This window comes from Amblyraja radiata, chromosome 27 (assembly GCF_010909765.2).
Source record: "Amblyraja radiata isolate CabotCenter1 chromosome 27, sAmbRad1.1.pri, whole genome shotgun sequence".
NCBI lineage: Eukaryota > Metazoa > Chordata > Chondrichthyes > Rajiformes > Rajidae > Amblyraja > Amblyraja radiata.
Genome location: NC_045982.1, coordinates 14,437,514 through 14,457,634, shown reverse-complemented (window position 1 = coordinate 14,457,634; position 20,121 = coordinate 14,437,514).

Sequence of the window (20,121 nt, the reverse complement as noted above, 5' to 3'; positions counted from 1 at the left end):
GGGGGGGGGGGGGGGGAGGATGGCTGGGCCAAGTAACCCGCAGCTCGTGGCTGCGCGAGGAGCAAAGGCATTGTGACGTAATGCAGCTGGCTTCAGCAGTTAGATTTTAAAACAATTTTAGTAATAAACTTGGGAAATAATTAACCAAATATTCAGATGAGGGGATTTTTGAAATCATGAGGTAAATCTCTAGTGGAATATGTAAAAATGTCTCTGTTACCGCGTCGGGTTTTGGAGGAGATGTGAATGACAAACAAACAAACGTACTAACAAAGAGAATTTTAATAGTTACTAGACTAAGTAGGACCCGTTGGGTCCCAAGTTCACATGGGAGGGCTGGTCCCCCAATGCAATATTCCACCTCTCCACTAATTCCAATATCCGGGTTTTATAGTCCCTCCAGAAGGGGTGTGGCCTTCATGAGAGAGAATCTCAACATTTTTTAAACACTAATAACTCTTTTATTTTTCTTCGATGGGAAAAATCCTCTTGTTCTGCACAGCGGAGGGGGACTCTGAGTAAGATGGCCACAAATCACAGCCGTAAGTGGCAGCGTTTTTTCTAAAATCAATATACAGAACAACAGGAAGTGGTCAAGATCAGACTTTTAGTAATGTAGATATGATAATTGTAAAAGGAGTGGGAGAACAGAGGGGACAAATCTAAGAAGGCAGAGGGACAGATATCAAAGCAGTTATTAAAGTGAGTGGAACCCTGGGTTTAGTAAATAGAGCGTAAGGGCTGATTTGTTCAACGGTTCTCTCGGTGTCTCCTGCCAGTTACAGGGGGCTGCAATGCTTTTCCAATATAAATTACACTCACTGCCTAATTGTACCAGGTTTCTTGTGGTATAACCAATGCTACCAAAAGGAAACACCAGAGATCATCTTGACAACATCTAAATCATAGGGTCACAGATTTGTACAACATGGAAGCCATGAGACCATGCTGCATCTTTTAAAGAACAGTCCAGTTAATTTCACTCCCGCATTCATCCCATATGCCTGCAATATTTCTCCTTCATGTACTTTTCTGATCCTTTGGAAGGTATCTCTTGTAACTGTCGAAAATTGATCCCCATTTTGTCTTTAGTTTCTTTTCCTGAACCAATTATACTCCAAGATATGGGTGAAAGCGAGATGCAAGGAGCACTTAAGGGGACTAATAAAGAATAGTGATAAGTTCAGTGCGTGGGCAAAGATGTTGCACAGTGGTGATGGGTGGCACAATGGTGCAGCTAGTAGAGTTGCTGCTTCACAGCGCCAGAGACCCAGGTTCAATCCTGACCTCGGGTATGCACTTCTACCAGTGACCACGTGGGTTTCCTCCAGGTGTTCCATCTTCCTCCAACACCTCAAAGACACCCGGGTTTGCAGGTAAATTGGCCTCAGTGAATTGCCCTTTGTGTGTAGTGAGTGGGTGAGGTCACTAAATAACATAGAACGAGTGTGAACGATTGATCGATGGTTGGCATGTACTTGGACGGCCAAAGGGTCAGTTTCCACACTCTATCTAAAACTGGGCACGTGTATTTGCAAAGGTTTCAGATGGCGAGGTGAGTTGTAATTGAATCGTGTAAGATCTTGAAGAAAAGACAAACAAAGTGCTGGAGGAACTCAGCAGACCAGGCAGCATCTATAAAGGGAAATGGACAGACGATATTTCCAGTCGGATTCCTTCTCCAAACAGTCAGTGATCTTTTTTATTTCTGGCAGTCTCCCCACTGCAGCTACAGATGCTGCTTGACCTGCTGAGTTACTCCAGCACTTCACTGCAACTATGAACCAATATTCTTGGAGTGATTTTTAAAAATTGTTTCTGCACTCTTTCCAGTTTCGTTTTAGTTTAGTTTAGTTTAGTTTAGTTTAGTTTAGTTTAGTTTGTTTTGTGGTTTTGTGTTTTTGTGTTGTTTATTTCGTTTTTGGTAAGTCTAGTTTTGGTTTTTAGTTTGTGTTTGGGGGGGGGGGGGGTTGAAACGGGGCTTGCTGTCTCTCCCTGCGGGGGTATGCGACTTTTTGTCGTATTCCCTTTCTCTGCCTCCGTCTGCGCTGAGGCCTAATGGCGGAGCTGGCGACCTCGAGGCTCAGGAGGCAGAGCCTGCCAGGACTCGCCCTGAGCTCGCTCCCGTGAGGGCGGCCCGGCTCGGGGCTGGAACAGTGCTTCCGTGAGGGGCTGTGACACTCCCGGGAGGGCGGCCTGGCCCGAGGAAGGAACGGTGCTCCCGTCGGAGTGGCCGAGCTCGGGGAGGTATGGCGTTCCCAGCCTGAGGGAGGAGCGGCGCCCATGTCGGGGCGGCCCAGCCCGAGGGAGGAGCGGCGCCCATGTCGGGGCGGCCCGGCCCGGGGAAGAAGCGACGCCCAAGTCGGGGCGGCCCAGCCCGAGGGAGGTACGGCGCCCATGTTGGGGTGGCCCAGCCCGAGGGAGGTATGGCGCCCATGTCGGGGGCGGCCCAGCCCGAGGGAGGTACGGCGCCCATGTCGGGGGCGGCTCAGCCCGAGGGAAGACGGCACGATACTCACGTGAGGGTGGCTGGGACGGTGTTCTGGCGGTGGTGGCCTGAGTCCGGGGTTCGGCCGCGGGCCAGAGGCTGCGTCAGCAGGACTGGTGGGCGGCAGCTTCGACCACCCCGGGGCGCGGTGATTGAGCCGCGGAACAGTTTTTAACATCGCCCGGTGGGGGATCGCCTCAGTGCAGAGGGAGAAGAGGAGGGAAGAGACTGCAGACCTAAAGACTTTTGCCTCCATCACAGTGAGGAGATGCTGGGTGGACTCACTGTGGTGGATGTTAATATGTGTTTATTGTTGTTTTTTATTGTATTGTATTGTATGTATGACTGCTGCAATTTCGTTCAGACTTCGGTCTGAATGACAATAAAGGCTATCTAATCTAAAGTTTAGTGAGACAGCATGGAAACAGGCCCATCGGCCCACTGAGTATCCATCAACTGTTCACACTAGTTCTATGTTATCCCACTTTCTCATCCACTCTACACACTAGAGCAATTTACAGAGGCCAATTAACTTAGAGACCCACACATCTTTGGGATATGGGTGAAAACCAGAAGAAACCCACACGGTCATTGGGAGAACGTGCAAACTCCACACAGACAGCACCCAAGGTCAGGATTGAAGTCAGATCTCTGGCGACGTGAGGCACCAGATCTATCGGCTGTGTTACGGTACACACAATGTGCTGCCCCACTGTGCAACTGCGCTTTCTTACTGCGCCACTGTGCAGCCAGTGTCCCAAGTCCTTCCTAAATCGTGTTGTGTAATATTCCAGATATAGCCCAATGTGCAGAGTTACAAGCTGAGCAAAAGTATTAATTCTGTAGTCTAACCCTGTGTTTGTAAAGCCCGGGAATCATATGGCTTTCTGGATGGAGATTTTAACCATGGTTTATTTAACTGTACTTTGTGGCAACAGAAATTGTATTATTAACTGGTGAAATAAGGCCCAGGTTGGATGGAAGAGGAGAAATTGTTACGATATCATGAAACTTATCCTAGAAGCTTGGTAGTTGCAGAATTAATGGTGATAAAGAATTTAATAACTCCGGGAATATGGAAAAGAATGAGAGTGACTGGGGGAGTTTCAACATATTACGAAGAATTGGATTTGTATAGCACCTGTTCCCAAATCATTTAAAAGCATGTTGTCATGGTTGTTATGTCGTTTGCTCACAGTGGGCACTAGCAGGCAATGCAATTATGATCAGACGTTCAATGATGTTAGCTGGGTAATAAATATCAGGCAGGGCAGTTGGAATAACTCCCAGATCTTCAAATGTGGCCTCGGGATCTTTTATGAAAAAAAATGAAGGAATAGGGAAAGTTTTATTTTGACATCTCTAGTGGCGGCGCGGCTCTGGCTGCAGCGGCTCTCCGGCAGTCCTGTTTGTTTTGTGTTTTTTGGGTTGTTTATTTTCGTTTTGGTTAGTCTAGTTTTGGTTTTTAGTTTCTGTTTGGGGGGGGGGTTGAAACGGGGCTTGCCTGTCTCTCCCTGCGGGGGAATGCGACTTTTATGTCGTATTCCCCTTCTCTGCCTCCGTCTGCGCGGAGGCCTAATGGCGGAGCTGGCGACCTCGAGGCTCAGGAGGCAGAGCCCGCCAGGACTCACACTGAGCTCGCTCCCGTGAGGACGGCCCGGCTCGGGGCTGGAACAGGGCTTCCGTGAGGGGCTGTGACGCTTACCGTGAGGACGGCCGGCCCGAGGAAGGAACGGTGCTCCCGTCGGAGTGGCTGAGCTCGGGGACGGTACGGCGTTGCCAAGCCCGAGGGCAGGAGCGGCGCCCAGTCGGGGCGGCCCAGCCCGAGGGAGGAGCGGGACCCGGTCGGGGCGGCCACAGCCACGAGGGAGGAGCGGTGCCCGGTCGGGCGGCCCAGCCCCGAGGGAGGAGCGGGCCAGGTCGAGGGCGGCCCAGCCCGAGGGAGGAGACAGGCGCCCGGTCGGGGCGGCCCAGCCGAGGGAGGAGACGGTGCCCCAGTCGGGGCGGCCAAGCCCGAGGGAGGAGCGGCGCACAGTCGGGGGCGGCCCAGCCCGAGGGAGGAGCGGCGCCCCAGTCGGGAGGGCCCAGCCCGAGGGAGGAGCGGTGCCCAGTCGGGGCGGCCCAGCCCGAGGGAGGAGCGGTGCCCGGTCGGGGCGGCACAGCCCGAGGCTGAGACGGTAACGGCACTCACGTGAGGGCGATCCGGCTCGGGGGGCTGGAACGATGCTCCGGTGGCTTGCACGGTTGTTCTGGCGGCGGTGGCCTGAGTCCGGGTTTCGGCGCGGGCCAGCGGCTGCGTCAGCAGGACTGGTGAGCGGCAGCTTCGACCACCCCGGGCCGCGGTGTTTGAGCCGCGGGACAGGTTTTAACATCGCCCGGGGGGTATCGCCTCAGCGCAGAAGGAGAAGAGGAGGGAAGAGACTGGAGACCTAAGACTTTTGCCTCCATCACAGTGAGGAGATGTTGGGTGGACTCACTGTGGTGGATGTTAATATGTGTTTATTGTTGTTTTTTATTGTATTGTATTGTATGTATGACTGCTTCAATTTCGTTCAGACTTCGGTCTGAATGACAATAAAAGGCTATCTATCTATCTATATCTATCTATCTATCTAAGCCTAAAGGCTGCACTGCCCCCAGTTCTGCAGTGGTGCATTAGCCTAGATTCTTGAGCTCCAATTTAGAAATGCAGGATGGGGAGTGTGCAGGATGATAATTCTGGTGCTGATAAGACCCAGTTATTGAGGTTCTTCCAGTCCAGTACGTGTATGTTGATGCTGCAATTGCTTTAGTCATCCACCCGATGTTCTCAGTGAGCTACAGAAATACCCAAGTGCCTCCTAGTGGCAGAAAACAGGAGATGGAGGTGAGATGACATGAAGCCAAATAATGCCAGCGCTAGGGTCATGCTGCTTTGGTTGTGATGTCCTATATCTGAAACGTGCTGGAAGTTTTAGAGTTTTGCCCTCTGCACTCCTTTATAGTTTTGGAAGTTTTGCCCAACAATGCTGGGCTGGATCTTTGGAAGTAAATCAGGGAAATTCCCTCTCTGAACTTTGCATCGTGTTGTTGTAACATGAATTAATTGTAAGCATGTTTAGGATGTAATGTGGGCCACAGTAAAGTAAATCGTAACCCCCACCCCAGCCCACTCCTCAATTCCCAGAACAACTCACTTACCCAGCAGACAGGAATGCAGGTGCAGCAGGCAGTGAAGAAAGCAAATGGTATGTTAGCATTCATAGCAAAAGGATTTGAGTATAAGAGCAGGGAGGTTCTACTGCATTTGTACAGGGTCTTGGTGAGACCACACCTGGAGTATTGCGTACAGTTTTGGTCTCCCAATCTGAGAAAAGACATTCTTGCCATAGAGGGAGTACAGAGAAGGTTCACCAGACTGATTCCTGGGATGGCAGGACTTTCATATGAAGAAAGACTGGATAGACTCAGCTTGTACACGCTAGAATTCAGAAGATTGAGGGGCAATCTTATAGAAACGTACAAAATTCTTAAGGGGTTGGACAGGCTAGATGCAGGAAGATTATTCCCGATGTTGGGGAAGTCCAGAACTAGGGGTCACAGTTTAAGGATAAGAGGGAAGTCTTTTAGGACCGAGAGGAGAAAATCATTTTTTACACAGAGAGTGGTGAATCTGTGGAATTCTCTGCCACAGAAGGTAGTTGAGGCCAGTTCATTGGCTATATTTAAGAGGGAGTTAGATGTGGCCCTTGTGGCTAAAGGGATCAGGGGGTATGGAGAGAAGGCAGGGATGGGATACTGAGTTGATTGATCAGCCGTGATCATATCGAATGGCGGTGCAGGCTCAAAGGGCCGAATGGCGTACTCCTGCACCTATTTTCTATATCTATGTCTATGTTTATACATGTCAGGTGCTGAACAACAACTCAGTTCAGGGCTTGGAATTGGTTCCTTTTATTATTCTTTGTTTTTGATTGCCGATTGGGAAAGTGGAATACGACACTTGTGATGGGTGGTTTATTCCTTTCAAGTCAAGTCAAGTCAAGAGAGTTTATTGTTATGTGTCCCAGATAAGACAATGAAATTTTTGCTTGCTGCAGCACAACAGAATATTTTAAGGCATAAATACAGATCAGATCAGTGTGACCATATATCATAGAATATATATATATATACACTTAAATACACAGATAAAGTGCAATAGGCTGTTATAGTTCATAGTTTGTTTGAAGTTGTGTTTAATAGTCTGATGGTTGTGGGGAAGTAGCTGTTCCTGAACCTGGATGTTGCAGCTTTCAGGCTCCTATACATTCTATCTGATGGCAGCAGAGAGATGAGTGTGTGGCCGGGATGGTGTGGGTCCTTGATGATGCTGCCAGCCTTTTTGAGGCAGTGCCAGTGATAGATCCCCTCGATGGTAGGGAGGTCAGAGCCGATAATGGACTGGGCAGTGTTTACAACCTTTTGCAGCCTTTTCCGCTCCTGGATGCTCCTGCCGTACCAAGCCACAAAGCAACCGGTCAGCATGCCTTCTACTGTGCACCTGTAGAAGTTCGAGAGAGTCCCCCTTGACATACCGACTTTCCGTAATCGTCTCAGGAAGTAGAGGCGCTGATGTGCTTTCTTTTTTATTGCATCAGTGTTCTGGGACCAGGAGAGATCTTCGGAAATATGCACGCCCAGGAATTTGAAGTTCTTGACCCTTTCCACCATCGACCCGTTGATATAAACGGGACTGTGGGTTCCCATCCTACCCCTTCCGAAGTCCACAATCAGTTCCTTGGTTTTGCTGGTGTTGAGAGCCAGGTTATTGTGCTGGCACCATTTGGTCAATCGGTCGATCTCACTTCTATACTCTGACTCGTCCCCATCAGTGATACGTCCCACAACAGTGGTGTCTTCGGCGAACTTGATGATGGAGTTCGCACTATGTCTGGCTACGCAGTCATGAGTATAGAGTGGGTACAGTTGGGGGCTGAGCACGCAGCCTTGAGGTGCTCCCGTGCTGATTGTTAACGAGGCTGACACATTTCCACCAATACGGACAGACTGTGGTCTGTTAATGAGGAAGTCGAGGATCCAATTGCAGAGGGATGCGAAGAGACCAAGATCTGAGAGCTTGGTAACCAGCTTGGAGGGGATGATGGTATTAAATGCCGGGCTGTAGTCAATGGATAACAGCCTGACATATGAGTTTTTATTGTCCAAGTGGCCCAGAGCGGAGTGGAGAGCCAGTGAGATCGCATCCACCGTTGATCTGTTGTGGCGGTAAGCGAACTGTAGTGGGTCCAGGTTTTTGTCGAGGTAGGAGTTGATTTGCGCCATGATCAGCCTCTCAAAGCATTTCATCACCACAGACGTTAGTGCCACTGGTCGATAGTCAGTCCGGCACGACCTTTCAGCTAATTTGCTGGAAAAAATTTCTGTGCAGTACTTAATAAAAGTAATGTTTAATTTACTTTAGTTTATTCATAGAAACAGGATCTTCAGCCCATCATCTGTTCACACTAGTTCTATGTTATCCCACTTTCTCATCCACTCCCTTATTGAGGCCAATTAACCTATAAACTTGCACATCTTAAGGATGTAGGTGGAACCGGAGCACATGGGAAAAACCCACATGGTCTCAGGGAGAATGTGTAAACTCCACACAGACAGCACCTAAAGTCAGAATCGAACCCGTGTCCCTTGTGCAATGAAGCAGCAGCTCTACCAGCTGCGCCACTGTATTGCTTTATAAATAGAAATACCAATATAGTCCAAAAATATCTGCCAATCCGGAACCACCAGAAATACAAGCATGCTGGATTATTGGAGTTTATTGTATTTTAATTTCCTCTGTTAATCTCTGTTCCTGCATATTTCAGCACATGCACAGTGGCGGACTGGCCAGGGTGTCAGCTTGCCCGATGGCAAGTGGGCCCCTGATGTAGTGGGCCCCCTTTGTCTCCTGGCAACCAATATTTTTAGACCCAGTCCGCCACTGCACATGCATATTCAAATGCTTTAGACAGAAAGAGCAAGGAAGTAACAACCAACATTAAAATACCATGAGACCCCAGGGAAAGGGAAAGTCCACATTCAATGGCAGCTAACTGAAGAGAACAGCCACGATGTGTTATGGTGACTGGAAAGAGGATAGCAATGGGGACTGCGGTGATGATCCTTGCTTTTCATGGCTTGTATCAATGATTTGGATGTGAATAGTGGAGTCCCGATGAAGAAGTTTGCAGATTGCTAAATTGGGGGCAGAAAATAGAGGCAGAGAGTCAGAGTGAATGGATGGAATAGTCTCTCGGACAGGAAAGCGACAAATGAAAATCAATCTTCAGAAGTCTGAGATGAACCATCTGTGAAATCCAACAGATGATGACCTAACACAACCTGTGGATGCTGAAGACTGAAGAGGAGCAGTGGGAGCTGGGATGTACTTTTACTGACCCCTGCAGGACATGGGTAAATAATGTGGTCAGGGTAGCATTCAGAATACTAGTCTTCAATGGTTAAACAAGCAGTGTTTATAGTAAAATCAGCATTAAACTATTTGGACCACATCCAGGGGATTTTCCTTTATTTATTTGTCTGTGGGGTGTTTTGACTACGGGCAGCAGTTATATCGTACTTGTCCTGAAGAGGGCGGTGCTGGGGCACTTTCTGCAGCTGCTGCCTTCCTTCTAGTGATACATAGATACATAGAAAATAGGTGCAGGAGTAGGCCATTCGGCCCTTCGAGCCTGCACCGCCATTCAATATGATCATGGCTGATCATCCAACTCAGTATCCCGTATCTGCCTTCTCTCCATACCCCCTGATCCCTTTAGCCACAAGGGCCACATCTAACTCCCTCTTAAACATAGCCAATGAACTGGCCTCAACAACCCTCTGTGGCAGAGAGTTCCAGAGATTCACCACTCTCTGTGTAAAAAATGTTTCACACAGAGAGTGTGATGGGACTCCAACAATGCTACTGGGGAGGTGCTCCACAAATTAGACTCAGTAGTGATGAAAGATCAGTAGCGATGAAAGGACCTGTTGGGATGTGTGTAACTTGGAGGGAAATACATAGGTTCTCATTCCTATTGTTTCCTGGGCTTCCTGTTGGTTTGGGAGAGGCAGTGGAAATAGGTCAGTAAGTACAGTGCAATATGTAGATGGGGGCTACTGTAGGCACAGTGTCCTGGTGTTCGAGGGAATGAAGGATTAGGGGAATGGATGGGTGCAGCCGGCATTATTATTAATGGTGTCAAACACCTTGAATGTGCTTAGTGTTGCATTCATCCAGACAAATGAAGAGTTTTCCACCACGGTCCTAACAAGTGCCTTGTTTATGATAGAAAGTTTAGATATACAGCGTGAAAATAGGCACTTCGGCCCACCTAGTCAATGCTACCATCGATCACCCATACACTGGTTTTATGTTAGACTAGACCAAGTGGGACCGGTTGGGTCCCAGTCACATGGGAGGCCTGGTCCCCCAACGCAACCCATTCCCCAATGCAATATTCCACCACTCACCTGTTCCCCCAACGCAACGGCGGGAGCGCTCTGTAGTCCGGGGACGGCTTCAAGCGGGGAGCGTCCTGCAGCCAGGGGAGGGGGACGGCTTCAGGCGGGGAGCGTCCTGCAGCCAGGGGAGGGGGACGGCTTCAGGCAGGGTCTGTCGGGGGCTGGTGGGGGGGGGGGGGGGGTGAGTGGGGGGAGGGGCTGGGGGGGCGGTGTGGGGGAGGGGGATGTGGGGGAGGGGGTAAGGTAGGGGGGGGTGGGGCAGGGCAGTGGCGGTGGGGAGGGTGGGTGTGGGGGAGGGGGGAGTGGGGTGGGGGAGGGAGTTGTGAGGGAGGGCAGGTGTGGGGGAAGGGGTTTGTGGGGGACGGGGTGTGTGGGAGGAGGGGTGGGGGACGGGTATGTAGGGGGGTGTGGGGGCTGTGGGGGAGGGGGGGAGGGGGGGTGGGGGAGGGTGGGGTTGTGGGATCGGGAGGGTGTGAGGGAGGGGGTGCGAGGGGTGTGTGGGTGTGTGTGTGTGGGGGAGGGGGGTTGTGGGGGTAGGGGAGGGGGTGTATGTGGGAGGGGGGCGGGGTGTGTGTGCTAGGGGGGAGGGGGGGATGTGTGGGAGGGGGGTGGGGGTGGGCTCAGTAGCTCCTGGCCCCGGCCCCGACTGCATTCATCGGCTCCAGGACCCGGCTCCTGTCGCACTCAGGGGCTCCCGGCCCCCGTGGCACTCAACACTCCTGGCTCGTTGCAGTGGTCACCGCCGCCCGTGGAATACAGTCCCCGCCCGCGGAACACAGCCCACGAACACAGCCCCCGCCCGCAAACACAGATCATGGTAATCCAATGAATAACCAGTGTGGGAAGTTAGAGTTTAGATGGAGTTATTCATTGCCTGGCATTTTCAAGGTATGAACGTTACCTGCCACTATATTAACCCAAGCCTGTATGTTGTCCTAGGCTTGATGATTGCAGGTACTGTTTGTTAAGAAGTTGTACCATCATCAGAGAACATTTCAACATCTCACAGAAGGAAGATCATTGATGAAACAGCTGAAGATGCTTGGGCCTAGAAGTTCTGAATACGTTTCGCAATGAAAACTCATGGCTGGGATGATTAACATCCAACAACTACAACTATCCACTTATGAGCAAAGTACAACTCCAGCCTTTGGTGTGTTTGGCCCTTGAGGCAAATTGACTTCAGTTTCCCCCTGGTCCCTTGAACCCACACCCAGTTGGATCAAAGGCAATCACTTTCACCTCACCTCTTGGATTTTCTTTTTTTGGGGTTCATTTTTAGATCAAGGCTATTAATAATTTCAGTCCCTGAAGGAGTGTAAGTGAATCAAACTGTTTTATCGTGAAAAACTGTCTGGTTCACAGATAAGGGAAGCGGAGGTGAAGAGACAGATATTGTACCTCCTGTGGTTACACAGGAAAATGCTAGGCTGGGAAGGAAGAGCAAATCAAGGAATTGTGAAGGGAACAATCCCTTTGAAACGCTAAAAGGGGAGGGGAGGGGAATGTGTATTTTGTGGTGACATTTTTATATTGCCACTGGCTAAAAATTGTGAAAAATCATCTGTTGAACGCCTAGGCTTGAGATGTGGATATTGAGGACAAGGGGAGTTCCTGTTCCAGTTACTTGCAAAGTAACTTCCACTCTGATCTTCCCCTGTGCTTTCTGCACTGTTACCACGTTACAATGCAACAACATCTCATCTTATGTCGAGGCAAATTGCAGCCTTTAACTTATTAATTAATTCTCCAATTTTTAGGTAATTCACTCTTTCTTTTCAGTAATAGGACTATCCACTTTTGCCAGTCATCCATCTGTGATTTTGGCTTGTTATATTTTTCTCCATTACCTTGCCTGGTGTACTGGTGTCCATCAGTACTGCTCTAAGAGTCGTAGTGTCACTCAGCCCAGAAGCAACCCCATCAGGCCCAACTTGTCCATGCCAAACAAGATGCCCATCTATTCTAATCTGTTTTGCCTACATTTGACCCATATTCATATAAACCTTTACCATCCAAATGTTAGAAACAATACACAACTCAGACAAAGAAGCGTAATCTGCTTCAAATTGCCAATTGGGCTTCTCCCAACAATATTTATTTTGTCCCATTCATCCGTCTCTCGTCTTCTCGGCAACTTAAAACTAACCAGATCTCTCTCGTTCCCAGTTCTGGCAAAGGGTATTGAACCTGAAAGGCTAAATCTGTTGCTACAAGGTCTGAGGAAGGGACCTAACCTGAAATGTCACCTGTCTATTCCCTCCAAAGATGCTGCAGACCTGTTGAATTCCTTCACAACCTTGTGTTTCTCTTTCTATAGGTGTTACCTGACCGATGGAGTTTTGCAGCATTTTCTGTTTATATTGCAGCACTTGGGCTACTAATTACAAAACCAAATAGGTGAGTGTTTGATGGTTCAGGATCAGGAAATATATAATTTCCACTTCAAACTGGTCAACTTGTCAAATGACCAGGTCAACATTTCCAAATTCATTCATTCAGTTAATTGTTTCCACTTGCTCTGCCCAATCACACCTGCTTCATGACTGAGTCAGCAACAATAGAATGAATGCACAGCCAAGTAGTTTTTAAATTATTCTATGCTGAATTCAAATCCCAGAAGCAAAAAGTTAAAATTTAAATTCATGCACTAGCTATTCCTAAATGCTTTAGGGTAAGTATGAGATATTAGGAAACCTTGGTTAAGGCACGATATGAAGAGCAACTCCTTATTTAATTATCCCCATTTACACATCAGAGATCACACCTCATTTTATTTCTTGAATAACATTCCTAAATTCATAACTGTATTTCACAATATTGAGCTATGTTTCTCACACTATTAACAAACGTCGATTCCTAAAATTCAGGCAGCAGAAGTTACAATATAAATTCCTGGTTGCCTAATTTCAACATTCCTATGCATCAGCAATAAACAGACCTTCGGTGTTTATTTTCATTACAGGGTAATAACTTAAATTCCGAGTCTGATGTGCCTTTCAGCTTAAACAATATGCATCGTGACCAGTTGTCAGATGAACCACCAGATGGAGCATTTTTTAGCTCTGTGCTCTATTTTAGGATAGGGAAAATAGCATTCCCACTTGAGATGTGTCAAAGGATCAAATTAGTTGATTGTTCAATATTTCCAAATTATGTCATTAAGTTCATTGCCCCCACTTGCTCTGCATGGTGACATGCACTGTATATAAGTTTAACCATTTTGTAGACTGTTTAAGAATGACATTCTTAACAAGAGCATTAGGTAAAAAATATCCCAATTAACTGAATGTATTCAAGAGAGAGTTGGATATAGCTCTTAGGCCTAATGGAATCAAAGGATATGGGGGAGAAAGCAGGAACGGGGTACTGATTTTGGATGATCAGCCATTATCATATTGAATGGCGGTGCTAGCTCGAAGGGTCAAATGGCCAACTCCTGCACCTATTTTCTATGTTTCCATACTTTTAACCCTTGACACTTCACGCTTGACTCTTGAGTTAGGAATGAAAAATTATACATTTTTGTCTTTATATTTCTTCCAACCACAGGTTCTCTTCAACCCGGCATAGACCTCTGGAAGAACTGTGTGTTGCAAAACATTCCATAATCAAAACATGTAACCCTTCTAAATGACGATAGAGCTTTATGGGGTTGGTGATGTGTGTGCACAAATCAATGAAGTTAGCAATAAGGTAATGAATGCGTGGGATCACAGTTGCTTCCCAATCTGTTGGGTGTTTCCAATATGTTATGAATTTTCAGAGATAGCATCCAAAAGCAACTATTCGCTCCGTAACCAGCTCTGTTGGAAATCTAGAATGTAGGCCCTAAGGTCAGAGATTTGTCAGCTTTAGCCCTTTTTGTTTGCCTGGTAGTTTTTCCTCTCATGCTATACTTTTTTATATTCCTCATTTTCTTTTCCACTTTAGATTCTTTTAATACACTTTTTGTTTCTTATAATGTGAAGACAAATCAAGATACTACTTAGAGTCACTGCCATTTTCTTATCTGCCAATGCTAATCCTTCCATCTCATTTTCTAAGAGACCAATGTTTACTTTCACTTTTGAACTTTCCTTTTTACTCACTTACAGAATCTCTTACATTCATTACATTATTTGGTAGTATATGGTTAATTTTTATTTTCCAACTCTTTATCACATTTTTTATTAATTTTTGTGTTAGTTTGTAAATTTCTCCCATTTCTAAAATCTAATACTATTCTTTGCAATTTCCATGTGTTTTCTTTCAATCTAATATCATCCGTAGCTTCCTTAGACAGCCAAGAGTGTCCTAGAGTAGAAAACCTTTGTAAGAAGGCATTTTCTTCCTGTGCTGTTCCTTTCAATGAATGTTAATTGAAGTTTTCCACACTTAATACTACTTCGGGAAATGAGTTTTGCAATTGACATCTTTAAACGCTGATGAATAGCAAATACATTTTCCGAATAAACTAAGATATAGAATGATTATTGTGTAAATGTAGACTAGTTCATGTAATTCACCACAATAGCCACAGGATGCCACCAGATCTTAGGCTATGAAGCTCATCTGATGGAGAGCACTGCAGCTGTGGTTTAGCTTTTCTGGAGTGCTACAGCAAAGCCTGGGTGAATAGGCAGCAATATAGTGAGCCAACCTGAGCATGAAACTTAAAGCACCTTAAACAATTTATTTAATTACCGCACAATGTAATTTATCACTGATATGATTTTGATGAAAAACTTTAAAAAGTATAGGTACATCAAAAAGGAATAACTTCGTAAAAAAAAGCGAGATATCTTGTATTTCATTTACACGCTGTCGGGCTAAGAGAAACTATTCTCTAGATCCAGAGATCCCAATAATACCATCATTGTTATTTCCCACCTGCAGCCCTCAGTTTTGATGATCTCTATGCATCATTTTATCTATAGCTCATTCTGTATATCGAATACAGAAGGAATTGTAGAGGCTAGAATCTTGTGTAAAGCACAAAGTGCTGGAATGCTCAACGGGTCAGGCAGGATCTGTGGACCGAATAGATAGGTAATTCAGAGGTTCATAAGTTATAGGAGCAGCATGAGGCCATTCAGCCCATCAAGTCTTTTCATGGCTGATCTATCTTTCCCTCCCAACCCCATTCTCCTGCCTTCTCTCCATAATCCCTGACACTCGTACTAATCAAGAATCTATCAATGTCCGCCTTAAGAATATCCATTGACTTGGATTCCTTGTCGTAACCCTTCTTCGGGCTGATTCAGCAGCAGGAATAACGGAGGGGGTAAAGCGCAGACACACCTGTTTCTCTAGCAGATACAATGAGCCAAAGCAGCCAAGGACCTGGATTGGAACAGGAAATTGCAGCACAGAGGCATGTGTATTAAGAAACAAATCAATAGTTCCCATGGTAAAACACTCCACAGGCACAATTTAATAGCATCTTTTAAATAGTTTAAAGGCATATAAAAACTGTTTATGTACTTTAAGCTATTGATTTCCCAGGAACAAATGTGCCTGGTGACTTTTGCAAGTTTTTACTATTAATAGAAGGAAATAAATGGGCAGCACAATGGCGCACCTGGTATAGAATCTGGCTCACAGTTCCAGCAATGTGGGTTCAATCCTGACCTCGAGTCTGTGTAGTTTGCAAGATCCCCTTGTGTCCGGATACTGATCTCCCCTCACAGTCCCCGCAAAGACTTGCACAGTGCCAGATAAACTGCCGCTAGTGTGCAGGTGATTCTCTTTATCATGTATAGAAAGGAACTGCAGATGCTGGTGTAAGCCAAGGGAAGGGATGGGTGACGTTTCAGGTGGAGTTTTATCTCCCTGAAGAGTCTGAAGAAGAGTCTGAAGAGATTTATCGCCCTGAAGAGTCTGGCTTGACCAGATGCTGTCTGTCCCGCTGAGTTACTCCAGTTTTTTGTGTCTATCTTCTCTTTAACATGTATCTGTATGCTGTAAACCGGCTCAATTGTAACCATGTATACTCTTTCTGCTGATTGGTTAGCACGCAACTTCGGTGCATGTGACAATAAACTAATTTAAACCTAAAACTATGGTAAGTGATAGAATTGGGGAGAGAAGGTGTAGGGGGTGGGGGGGAAATTAAATGGCAATGTGATGTGGATATAAATGAGATTGATAAGGATTCACCGACAATGGGTGCCTGATGATATACAGTATGTGGTCTTGAGTGATGTCTCCACTAGAGGGAGAGTCTAGGACCAGAGGGCACTACCTCAGAATAATAGGACGTACCTTTAGAAAGGAGATGGGGAGGAATTTCTTTAGTCAGAGGTTGGTGATCTGCGCAATCATTGCCACAGCTGGCCGTGGAGGCCAAGGCATTGGGTATTTTTAAGCGGAGATGGACAGGTTCTTGATTAGGAAGTGTGTCATAGCCTGTGGGGAGAAGGCAGGAGCATTCATGCATTCATGAGTCCAGTCAGCAAGCTACCTACTCTCTTCTCTGTCGCATGAAGCCCATTTTGTCAAAAGAGTGGAATCTCTTACACCCCTGCTGTACCAGTGTCAAATATTATCCCTGGATTAGTACAGTTCCCTCCAAGCAACTCCCCAATCAATCCCCAGCAAGCCTGTTTGCAACTAATGATCTCTTCCATGATGTAAATAGGCCAGGGAGAGTCACACTTTCTCTCCACAGATGCTGCCTGTCCCGCTGAGTTACTTCAGCATTTTGTGTTTACCCACACGTTCTAACTGCTACTAAATGCCTGGTATCTATTCAAGGATGGCACATGCCATCTTTTTGGACCATCCAAAGCTGGCACCAAAGCAGCATTGCAAGATGATTTGCACAGCCTACTTTTGATGTGCGAGGGTAATGCATATACTACCCAGTTTACCAACTAGTGCGAGCTACTCTACAAGTGGGCCCCCAATCCTTGATTCCCTGATCCTGTTGAATGAGGTCTTGATCCAATGCCTGAAAGAAGCTCTGAGCCAACGTCTGTCCACCAGTCAGTTTAGTTTAGAGATACAGCATGGAAACAGGCTCATCAGCCCACCGAATCCACGGCCACCATCAATCATCTATATATTAGTTCGATATTATCCTTACACACTAGGGGCAATTCAAGTTCAAGTTCAAGTTCAAGTTCAAGTTACATTTATTGTCACAAGCACCAATTGGTACAGTGAGATTTGGGTTACCATACAGCCTTACAATAAAAATAAGACAATACACGATAGAGTTTAACATAAACATCCCCACACAGCGGAATCAACGTTCCCACTGTGAGAGAAGGCAACAAAGTTCAGTCCTCTTCCTCTTTGTTCACCCGTGGTTGGGGCCTTTGAGCAGTCACTGCCACGGGCAGCCCGATGTTCAGGCCCTCTCACCGGGATGATGAAACTCCGACTTCGAAAACGGAAGAACACACTCAGCGGCTTGAGGTTTCCGAATCGGCCGCTTCCTACCGGAGACCGTGGCTCCCGAAGTCCACAGGCTGAGCTGGACGGAGCTCCAACACTGGCGATCCCAGGCAAAGGATCCCAGGACTCCGCGATGTTAAAGTCAGCGGCGCCCGTGGCTGGAAGTTCCTCAAACCACAGCTCCACGTCCACGCCACACGGCGATCCCCGGTAAGGCATCGCCCACTCCGCGATGGTAATTCAGTGCTGCGCCGCCGCTGAGGCTCTGGCCAGTCACCGGCAGGAAAGGCCGCACCAATCCAGATGGTAGGCCGCGAGGAGGGGGTCTCTGGTGCTGTGAAGCAGCAGCCCTACCGCTGCCCCACTGTCACTGTGCCGCCCCAGTTGAGGCATTGATTGCTTTTTAGATTGTTTTAGTGCATGGTGGTTATCAATGGTGAGGGTGCCTCTGGTTCTGGGGGGGGGGGGGGTCCTGTGGCGCCACCTGGGGGTTAGGCCACTTACTGGGTGAACCCACGGTCCTTGGACTAGCAGGGTCACGTGACTGAGTTTGGTGGGAAAGAGAACCCTCCCCAGTCGTGTGTGAGCTGTTCTCTGTTAAACACAATAAAGATCACTTTGTTTCACAACATGTGTCTCGCTATTAGGGGAACATTTAGCGCCCATCCTTAACTGCCCTTGTAAAAGTGGTGGTGGGCTGCCTTCTTAAACCATTGCAGTTATCCAATAGACAATAGACAATAGGTGCAGGAGTAGGCTATTCGGCCCTTAGAGCCAGCACCGCCATTCAATGTGATCATGGCTGATCATCCCCAATCAGTACCCCGTTCCTGCCTCCTCCCCATATCCCCTGACTCTGCTATTTTTAAGAGCCCTATCTAGCTCTCTTGAAAGCATCTAGAGAACCCGCCTCCACCGCCCTCTGAGGCAGAGAATTCCACAGACTCACCACTCTCTGTGAGCAAAAGTGTTTCCTCGTCTCCATTCTAAATGGCTTACTCCTTATTCTTAAACTGTGACCCCTGGTTCTGGACTCCCCCTACATCAGATCATGTTTCCTGCCTCTAGCGTGTCCAAGCCCTTAACAATCTTATATGTTTCAATGAGATCCCCTCTCATCCATCTAAACTCCAGAGTGTACAAGCCCAGCTGCTCCATTCTCTCAGCATATGACAGTCCCGCCATCCCGGGAATTAACCTTGTAAACCTACGCTGCACTCCCTCAATAGCAAGAATGTCCTTCCTCAAATTAGGGGACCAAAACTGCACACAATACTCCAGGTGTGGTCTCACTAGGGCTCTGTACAACTGCAGAAGGACCTCTTTGCTCCTATATTCGATTATATGCCATTCGCTTTCTTCACTACCTGCTATACCTGCATGCTTACGTTCATAGACTGATGTACAAAGACCCCCAGATCCCGTTGTACTTCACCGTTGTACTATCCAGTGAAATTAGTCCCACTGTTGGTTAGCAGGATATCAAAGAAATCATGATTTATGAAAGAAGAGATGGCAGATTAAACCATTCTGCTGTTCATTGAATGGAAGAGCTCTGTGACCATCAGGATACATCAGCAGCATCACACTGGATTGGAGATTATTCTGTGCATCTGGTTTCTGATCTGATTTCTCTTCTTTCCTGGAAATGTGGTTTTCTCAGGATGTACAGGAGCCTGAATCTCTGGTCACATCCAGAACAGGAGAAGACCACAGTAAGGTCCATGACATTGTGTAAATCTGTTGAAATTCACTAGATTAAAGGTGGGACCCTGAATGCCAGCAACCCATGAATTCTAAGAATATAATAACAATTACCAAGAACCTAGTGACTGAATTTGAAAATATACACAAGCAAAGATTTGATTTAAAAAATCACAACAAAACAGTAAATGGCAGAGAGGGTGCAAAACCCATCCGTTGGACAAGATTTTAAACTAAGGGCTGATTGAGTCGATGTTACAGATCCCCTTGTGCTATTCGTAATCATATTTCTCTCGGTGGCCAAGCCAATGTTTCTCTGTCAAGCACAACCACCTAAAAATAGAAGCCTCCTGATTGTTTGTAGCAATTTATTGATGCAGAACCAGGCAACACATTTTTCCCATCTAAAGGCCATTGCACGTCTGTGCACAAAGAAAGATGGGATGCTTCTGAAGAGTTTCAGAAGGCACTTTCTATGAGTATCGTTCTGCAGAAATTCCTTGTCGCTCTTCATGCAGTTAAAAATTGTTGCTTTTTGCTTTTGCAGCTGTTTTGTAATCGATAGATCAAAGCTCCCCTCAAAGTTTCCTGCAATGAGGAGTTCGATATTGTCGGCTTTTTATGCAACAGAGGTATCACCAAGGGACAGAACTCTTTGGAAACAAAAAACAGTTCTCCTTCAGTCCACGAATAACAGGCAAACAGAGTGCCATCCGATGTAGTTCCTTGTGTAGACACCAAATGCTGGAGTAACTCAATAGGACAGGCAGCATCTGTGGAGAGAAGGAATAGGCGACGTTTCTGGTCGAGACCGTTCTACCCGAAATACCACCCATTCCTTCTCTGCAGAGATGCTGCCTGTGCCACTGTGTTACTCCAGCATTTTGTGTCTATCTTTGGTTTAAACCAGCATCAGCAGATCCTTCATACATATTTCCTTGTGAATTTCTTTCTTTCTTAAAATGTGCACGTTAAAAATAAAGTTACCCACCTTCAATTAAAACAAGAACTGTTTGTGACAAGTTGTGCCGCAGAAGATTATAGAGATTGACCGGAGATTG